Here is a 9,991-nt window from a genome sequence, read left to right as displayed (position 1 = left end):
TTGGACTTGATTTACACTCAGTCTGGCACGCTCTACGATAAAATACCTGATGCTCCTAGACCGGAATTCTCAGTCCCTCCTCCTCCTAAATCAAACAATGACTCTCATGCCGACAATGGCGTGATTGGCGCAACAGACACGAAATCGACAAAGGCTACATCTAAAAATGCCCGTAATATTTCCAGTTAAAATGCAAAAGAAGAGCTTCTTGCCTCGGAAGTAAATGTCGTATCGACAGATAAAGGCAAAGAAACCAAGCAACCAGGGGGAAAGAAGAAAAGCAAAGGGAAGAAGAAGAAACAGGAAGAGTCATCACCTGAAAAATCTTCTGCAAACCCTCCTGGAAATAGGAAAGCAAGAAATCCATGCTTTATATGTGATGAGGATCATTGGACTGTAGATTTTCCACACAGGGCTGAGCTTAAAAAATTCTTCAAGAATTCAAAAACCTCGGCAGTGTTAACTGATCCGTTTCCAAATCCAGGAACAAATCTGGTTGACAGTGGAAATGCTTCCCCGTCTCAAGTACTGATGTTGTCGGTTTCCAAACAGCAAAATGATGCTTTAATATCGACAAGGAACAAAGATTACGGGAATCCACAGCTGTCGAACAACAAGGATAAAGATCAACCTAGTAGTTTGACAACAACTTCGACAGAAGTTGCGCCGCCCATCATTTCTGAGTTGACAATAAAACCGCCAAAGGGAGTAGTACACAAGTCGATGTTTAATCCTCGTGCTAGAGTAGCACAACATTATAATATAGTGGAAGATTTGGCCCAATCACCATCTGCTATGTCGACGCTTGAGGTACTGCAAAATTGCCCATCCCAAAAGCAGGCTTTATTATCAACCATCGGTGGGATAGACCCAAAGGATTCCAATCTTGTATCCTTTGATCATAAAGGATACGATCCTCAGTTACCAGCTCAACTAGCTTTCCTCATTCAAGTGAAAGCCCTCAACAAAAATGTTCATCGAACGATTATTGATGAGGGGGCATCTACATGTATTATGTCGATGAGTTGCTTGAAAACTTTAGGATCTTCAACCTTGTCGTGATCTTCGACGACATTAAAAGCATTTGACGGACGAACATATACCCCATATGGTATTCTAAGTAACTTGAAAGTGGAACTAGGAGGGAAAACAGTAGAAATAGATGTTGAAGTAATCGACGGAAATCTGGATTACAACATCCTACTGGGAAGACCATGGATATATGCTATGGCTGCTGTTGTGTTGACCTATTTTAGGAAGTTTGCATTTCCCTTTCAAGGAGGGATTATAATCGTCGATCATAAAAACTTCCTCCCCAATGGTTCTCAAGTTACAGGAAGCATTCTAATGATCCATGGAATCCCCCATTCACTTCAAAATATCGGAGTAGGCCTACTAAAAGACCCTATATTAATGGGAATTTTTTCGCTTCCACCTCCAATCAATTTGGCAGAAGTAGCGTCGGTAGGAACCTGCAATATGATATCTTCAACTAAAAAGATCTCAGAAAATGATATCGACATGGATCATGCGGGGGTTTTGCCTCCAAGCCCAACAGAAATATTGTAGCAATCAATGTTCCTAGCATGGCAGGCAAACCCAAATCAACGCTCATCAAGCGTTTGGATAGATAGGTCTAAGGAATATGGCACCCCTTCAGATCCTTGGTCGCAAGTGCGTGTCACCAACGAGGGAATTATTCAATCAATGGTAATTGAAGAGGCACCATGGGAAGATTACCACCATCATTCCCTTCTTCCGGATTGTGAAGAAAATACTCCTGATGACCTTTATCATCCTTCAGTTTTTTATTTTCTATCAAATACTGTAAACACGGTGGATTCAGAGCGAAACTTGTCCAACGTTGAAGAGACTATCGCTGGAAATATATAACACTCTTTTTCGCGAGTTCAGAGATGTCTTTGCTTGGTCATATAATGAAATTCTAGGCATTGACTCGAGTATCGTTGAACACGAAATCAAGATGTATCCAGATGTCAAACTAGTACAACAACGATTACGACAGGTGCACCCCAAGAAAGTCGCTGCCATTAAGGCAGAAGTTGAAAAACTTCTCCATGCTAGTTTCATTTACTCGATTCCTCTAACCGATTGGGTATCGAGTATTGTCCCTGTTATGAAAAAACAAGGAACGATTAGAGTGTGCGTCGATTGTAGGGATGTAAATCAAGCTTGTCCAAAAGACAACTACCCTACACCCTTCATCGACCAGATTATTGATGAATGCGCCGGATGTGAAATCTTTTCATTTATGGATGGATTCTCCAGGTATAATCAAATAAATATCTGCCCTCAGGACCAGTCAAAGACTGCATTTATTTGTCCGTGGGGCACATTCGCATATCGAAAATTACCCTTTGGTTTAAAGAACGCAGGGGCAACATTTCAGAGGGCAATGAATTATGCCTTCCACGACATCAAAAACATCATTCAACCATACCTCGACTACCTTCCGGCTCATTCGCGAAAGCGGACTGATCATCCGCAGCATTTAAGAGCAATATTTCTACGTTGCCGACACTACAAGATACGACTCAATCCACAAAAATGTGTATTTTGTGTCAGTTCTGGTCGTTTACTTGGTTTTTTAGTCTCGAAAGACGGGATTCGTCTCGACCCATGTAAGGTTCAGGCAATCATAAATTTTCCTCCACCTTCCAATTTGCTTCAGATTCAGAAACTCCAAAGGAAAGAAAAATTTCTGAGGACGTTCATTCCAAATTACGCCGAACTTGCTAAAGGTTATACGCATCTTTTGAAAAAGGAAGTACCCTTTATCTGGGATCAAGTTGCGCAAGATTCCTTTGATGCTTTAAAAGAATCCCTAATGAAAGCATCTTTAATGTACGCTCCTGATTATCAAAATGACTTTAACCTGTATCTGGCTACAATGAATACAACCATCGCAATGGTTTTAGTTCAAGAAGACAATAGAATTGAACATCCTATATATTATTTAAGTAAGAACTTAAATGATACAGAAAGCAAATATTCCTATGTTGAAAAGCTAGTGCTCGCAGCTGTTCAAGCAGTACAGAGATTTTGACACTATATCCTCTTTCGAAAAACTACCATTCTGTCAGATTGTAACCCCATGACTTATATATTGTCGCGACAGTTGCTGGGGGAAAATATTCAAAATGGATAGCAATTTTACAAGAGTTTGATCTGGAATTTGTAAAATCCAAGTCAAAGAAAGCTCTGGTTTTCACAGAATTATTATGCGATCTCCCATCGTCGTCCAACGATGAAACATCCGAAGAAACGATCGTGGACGAAAATCTGTTTCTGATATCTTCAAGCAATCTATGGTGTGGAGATATAATCATTTATCTCCAAACCCAAAAATATAGGCCCAATACCTCTTGCTCCGAACAAAAATGTATTCGATACCAATCAAAAGACTACATGATCGTCGGTGATACACTTTACCGTCGTGGTGTTGATATAGTTCTACGGAGGTGCCTCACTCATGAGGAAGCTGAAAAGGTCCTAAATGATTGTCATTCAGGCGCGTGTGGGGGGCATCAATCCGGTTACGCTACAGCACAAAATTTTTTATGAGCAAGATACTTCTAGCCAACAATGTTCAAAGATTGCATAACCGCAGTCAGAAGTTGCCATGCCTGTCAAATTTTCGATAGCAAAACCAGAAGACCACCCGCACCTCTGCAACCAATAGTTGCTGTCGAGCCATTCACCAAATGGGGCATCGATTTCATGACATGTAACCCCACCTGGACCGGGGGGCATGGGTATATCATAGTCGCAGTTGACTATTTTACCAAATGGGCCGAGGCGATGCCTACATTAGATAATACTGGTGAAACAGCTGCCCTCTTCTTTTTCAATCATGTAGTCGCCAGATTCGGCATCCCACGAGCTATAGTCACAGATCATGGATAGAATTTTCGCAATCACATGATGGTCGAATTAGCTGCCAAATTAGGGTTGTCTCATGATAGCTCTACTCCATATTACCCGCAAGCCAACGGACAAGTTGAAGCAATCAACAAGGACCTGAAGCGCATGCTGCAAAGGATGATTGGAGTTCACAAAAGAAGTTGGCACCTAATCATGTACTCGGCCTTGTGGGCTTACCGAACATCGGTAAGAAATGCAGCCAGGTTTACACCTTTCCAACTGGTATATGGCCTAGAAGCAGTCTTACCAATCTAGTGTGAAATCTCATCCCTCAAACTCGCAATTGACCTTCTCCGCGGGACTTCAGAAGAGGAGGCTCGTTTCTTGGAACTAATCCAATTGGATGAAACCTGTCATGATGCCACTTTGGCTAACGAACCCCATAAGAAATGGGTCAAGGCGTAGTTCGACAAGAATGTCAAACCCCATGTCTTCTCAGAAGGTGACTTGGTCTTGCTTTATGACCAAGAATCCGATAAATTGGGGGCAGGTAAATTCAAGTCTTTATGGATGAGCCCCTATATTGTTAAGCGAGTGTTAGCAAAAGGAGCCTACGAGTTAATGGATTATGACGGGATTCCACTGGCACAACCTCGTAACGGCTTGTACCTTAAGCGTTACTATGCGTGATTCAGTATAGTAACCTATATGCTTTTGTTATGTTTTTGTTTTTTCTAAAGTATTTGTTTTGGTCAAGTAATCCACTTTTTACATTTATTGCAGATGTCAAACCTATTGGAGTCATGTGTTGGATATGCCGACGGAGCGATTCGTAGTTCACGGAACCTATCTTCCGCGGCCTGGGCCATTTTTGATCCAAGCGGCGAGTTAGTAAGTTTCAGGGGGGTATGTATTGGTCGATCAATGAATAACATCGCTGAATATAGCACGTTGATAGAACTTCTCTCTGATGCCATCACTCATGGTATACGCTGACTGATTGTCAAGCTAGACTCACAACGCATCATACTACAACTCACTGGTATCTACTCTGTCCGAAATCCAGCTTTTTATCGCATGTTCCTAAGGGTTAAGATTTTGGAAAGGCAATTTGATTTTATTCAATATCAGCATATTTCCAGAAGCTTAAACACATTAACTGACTCATTGGCAAATTATGTGTTAGATAGACATTTGCAACATTTATAAAAAGAAGCATCCCATCAATATTTGTGTTTGGATCATGTAACTTAACCAAAATAAAACTCTGAAAAATCAAAAATATATATATAACTGTTTATGGTTTACAAATAATGTTCTATAACCAAGACAAAATTGGTCAAATGACCCAAAACTCAAAACGCTAGGGGGCACCCTAGTCTAATGATGCTCGTGATAGCAAGTCACAGCCTGTGTGATCATGTGTAAGAGCCTAGTCCATCGTCTTGGCACACCAGTAGTATGCCGCTGCAACCTCAAACGCAGCTCGTCAGTCCTCACGTCTGGAATACCGAGAGTGAGGCCCTCGACCTGGTCCTGTAATGCTGTAAGAGTCTCGGCCACATCGAGGTCGCGAAGGATAGCCCTTCCAACAGCCTCTCCTGCTAGGGAGGCAGCTGGCACTCTCAGGCGTACTACTGACCGAACGGGACCGACCTCTGCATGAACACATGAGTTTTGATTAGTCTTGATAGAATAAAGCACAAGGACATTATAAAAGAAAAACGATAAACAGGAATATGGTCAAAGAATTTACCAATGGCACCCCACTGTTCGCCAGCCGGAAGTACTAAATCTGGGTCACCCCGGAAGTCCATACCAGCATATGGATACTCGGAATAAACCATCTCCTGACGATCAAACCACCCAAAGAAGGTATTAGAAAAGGAAATCTGAGACTGACCAGCATGCCTAGACATATGGTCGACCCATCTCTGCATACGTGGTTCAGTCGGTGAAGGTAAATCGAGTGTAATATACTGCGTCTGCATCAATGGTATCTTTTCCAAGGCGAAGGCGGTCAAGATAGAACCATACCCAAAGTTCTTCAACCTCTCGCTCTTCACCTTGGTCAACTGTTCTTTCATCACAAGGAGTATTGCGTCGCACCAGTTGAACACCTTCGGTTGGAGACATTCCAAGGCATACTGCATATAAGATCGGTTGGCTACATGAAGAGTCGCACCACCAGCCATCCTACCAAAAGTGAATAAAATAGTCCTGAGGGACCTATCAGTGAAATCACGAATGATGATCTTGCCGTCTTTACTCGGCTGAGATCCCTCTCTGCAATACTGGCAAACATAATCTCTCACAGATTCACGTCCTCGGGCCGAACCGGATAAAGAGATGGGGGCACCCCGCCTGTAGAGCTATAAAAAGGGTCTCTTCCACCTCTAATTACCTCACATTAATATGTCAATCCGGGAATGTTTGGTTATTTCAAAGAGTGACTCAATCCGAGGCTATTTGTCAGAGTAATGCAAGTAGTACAGCGTCCTACAAAATACAAGAGTAAAATGATGCTTGTCTATAACTAAGTTCCTTCAAATGACTAAAGCACACACTATCAAAATATCAGTCAAGGGTCCGACAGCAGTAGTCCATCCCTTTGGAAACTGATGGAAAGGAAACTAGAGCATGGATCACGGGTCTGGGAGCAAGGCAGTAAATGCAGAGGCTCACTACAGCCACAGATTGTCTCTCACACCAAATGCGAGTAAATGAAACGACAAATAGAAATGGAAAAGCAAATAGGAAATTAAACAGTAAATCTAGAAAGGAACAACAATGCTTAAAATGGAATAGCAATTCTGAAATGGAACAGCAATCACTATAACTAAACCTCGCGAGTAACAATCAAACTTTATCCTATCAACTCAAAAGCTCTTATCGTAATCAAAACTCCAATCTTTCATTCTCCAAGCAAATCACGCAATCCACTAAAGGAACAGCAATAACTCTCAATTATGGAATAGCATGTGAAAGTCATACACACATAACACTCTAAGAAAGTAATCTGAATTTAATCCCAATCATCAACAGGAATTATAACTGTGTTTCCAAATGGAACAACATGAATTCTGAATCATAAAGAACACACCTTTCAGATAATTACCTTAACACACATACTTAGCATAGAAGCTTCATAACACAAGGATAACACTGTTCAGTTGAATCTAATAAGATTTCATCCACTCTGAAAGTATTGATAATATAATGCAGAGTCAATGGAAAGAACATTAATGAACGAATCTTAGCAGAGCATGTGATGTAACTTATAAAGCATATCAGATTACCAACTAGTGACAATAAGCAAACCACGCAGAAATCAAATCGTAGTGATACAGAAGCAAGTGTCCTCCGGGGCCAGGCCCTTAGCCTCAAGGGTACACCGCTTTAAGCTAATCTAGATGCGAAGATGAGATAATCACCAAGTTTATATTAATGCATAAAACATAAAGTACAATGAGCCAAGTTCAACGAGACTCGATGATCAAAGTTAAGTCTTTAACAAAAAGTTACATAAAAGCATCCCCCCAGACTAACAGTGCCGTCCCTTTATATAAGGGTAACGACGGAGATGTCTAAGTGATAAGATAAATAAAGCAGCAATCCGATCCTGATGGATTCGCAAAACTGTTGATCCCTAATCACTTCTTTCTCTTCCGCCGAGCTGGTGCCTTTTCCTCCTTTTTTAAGACCGGTTTGCTTCAGCTTGCTTTGCCTTGTCTGCACTCGGTCCTTCGTCAAAGGGACAGCAGTTACCCTGTTCTTATCTTCTTCTTTGGAACAGCAGCTCCTCATCTTTACCCTTTCCTACACAGGAGAATGAAAATTATCAGCGGATAAGTCTTTGCATACTAATTCCATGTATTCTACCACAATTCTCTATTGTTTTCCTCATTCATGATGTAAAAGATTCATAAGTCCTACTGAAAAGCCACTAAAATGATCATTAAAAACATACCTTTTTAGTACTCCACACACCCCCCTGCTTACCCTGTTTCATGTCCTCATGAAAACGTTGTAGTTGACATGCAAAGCAGTGAGAGAGTAGGCTGGAGAAGGAATCTCATGCGGAGGCCTACAGCCATGGTGAGTGACTAGGTAGTCAAAGAACTGCCTGTTTGACCCTCAGGCATCTCATATAGGGCTTGATATACGGGTGTAGGATGCCAGATAATTGGACTGCAGAATCTATATCCTAACCAGGATGGGCCTTCCCTCAAAATGCTTTCGCCATAGAGATTCAAACGATTGGCGGCTAACTGAAAATTCTCATACTTAAATGGCTCCCTGAGCTGGATGTTTGGATTAGAGGTTCGGTACCGGAATTTGGCTGCATCAATGGCGAGGTCTTTGATAGAAAGAAAATATTCTAAACTTTGTCGAATGAGTGCCTCGTGCATGGGTCCTAATGTTTCAATGACACCCGGAGTTCTCATAAGGTTTCTATGTGCTCTCCACAGCTGTGCTGGGTCCCTAGGCTCAGCCCTTACCCACAAGTCTAGGCCATTTTCCTGTCTCTGAAAAGTGTTATAGGCTTTGAGCCATTTAATCTGATTGACCCCGAATGAGATGAATGCTTGCAATTGAATGTCCCCAACAAAAGGGCCAGGGTTCAACTCAGTTTCCTGATCTAGCACAAGGTTATGCAAATAGAATTCACATAGCAATCTCTGGACCTTCACTCCATAATGTTTACAACAATCTATAAAGTCATTGACAGTATTAATTTGTATCGGGGCACCTGCTTTAACAGCCTTTATCTTTAATTGTAAGTATCTTTCCAATAAAAACAAAGCATAGTTTTTGGCAGGGGACCTACATGCTAAAACGTCATTGTATAAAGAACACAAGGTATCCATCTGTTTGACAATAGTATCTAACCTACGGGTTACCTTTGCAACTTTCTCCTATTCCTTTTGCCACCCTTCAAAGGCCTGGCTTTCAGATTGATTTACATTCCGTAGTTGCTGTTGGAGTTCTTCATACTTCTCACGAGGGACTGTCTGCTCTCTAAGCCTCTCCATTTCTTGCTGAGCCTCTTTCAATCCTTTGTGCAAGGTCCTTGTCTTTGGATCTCTTTTCCATGCATCAGTGGAGGCCAGGAGTTTTACCTGATCTTTCTTATTTGGTTGCTTTAAGTTCAGAACCCTTATCACCCCTGAGGGTGGTGCCTCTGTTTGAATCTCCTTGTTGTCTTTTTCTTTTTTAACACGAATACCGGCTGGCAGCTGTTCCTTTTCAAATGGAACGACAGTCTGTCCCTCAGCTTCATTTGGAACAGCAGTTGGGGCTTCAGCTTGATTTGGAATGTCAGCTGGGCCTTCGGCTTGATTTGGAACAGCAGCTGGATTTTGGGCAGGATTTTGATCAACAAAGCGATTTTTAGTCCTCCGCCGTTTTATCCTACGGTTTCTTACTACAGTGGTCATATTTTTCTTACTGGCAGTCTTCCTTGTCTTCTGCCTTGCTTTCAGAATCCTGATCTGCTGGTGGAGTTGGGCTATTATACTCAATAACCTCCGCTATTCCTTCCGTAATCACTACAACAAAACCAGCGATTTGCGCCAGATTTAGCGCCAGATTTTAGTGCATTTTTTTTGTAATTGTGATGAGCAACCTGGCGCTAAATCTGGCTCTATTGTACAATTTTTAAAGCGTCCTTTTTTGCACCTGATTTTGCATCCTTTTTCACGCTAGATTTTGCATCATTTTTTACACCAAACTATGCATCATTTTTTGCGTCAAATTTTGAACCAAGGTTTGCATCTTATTTTATGACAGGTTTTGCTTCTAGTTTTGTGTCATTTTTTGCATCTATTTTTCATTCTCTTTTGCTTCCTATTTTGTGTCATTCTTTGCTTCCATTTTTGCACCATCATTTGCATCAAGTTTACACTGTATTTTGAATCCAATTTAACGTCTTTTTATGCATCCATTTTGTGTCAGTTTTTGCATCTAGTCTTACGCCAGGTTTTGTATCTAGTCTTACACTAGTTTTTGCTTCTAGTTTTGCACCAGCATTGGTGCCTATCTTTGCACCATGTGTTGAATTTGATTTAGCACCAAATTTTGCATCCATTTTTGTGCCCATTTT

This window comes from Pinus tabuliformis, chromosome 4_1 (assembly GCF_031772625.1).
Source record: "Pinus tabuliformis cultivar Carrire ecotype Pingquan chromosome 4_1, CPIR1, whole genome shotgun sequence".
NCBI lineage: Eukaryota > Viridiplantae > Streptophyta > Pinopsida > Pinales > Pinaceae > Pinus > Pinus tabuliformis.
The sequence above is the reverse complement of the archived record's forward strand: the minus strand, read 5'-3'. Positions refer to the sequence as shown.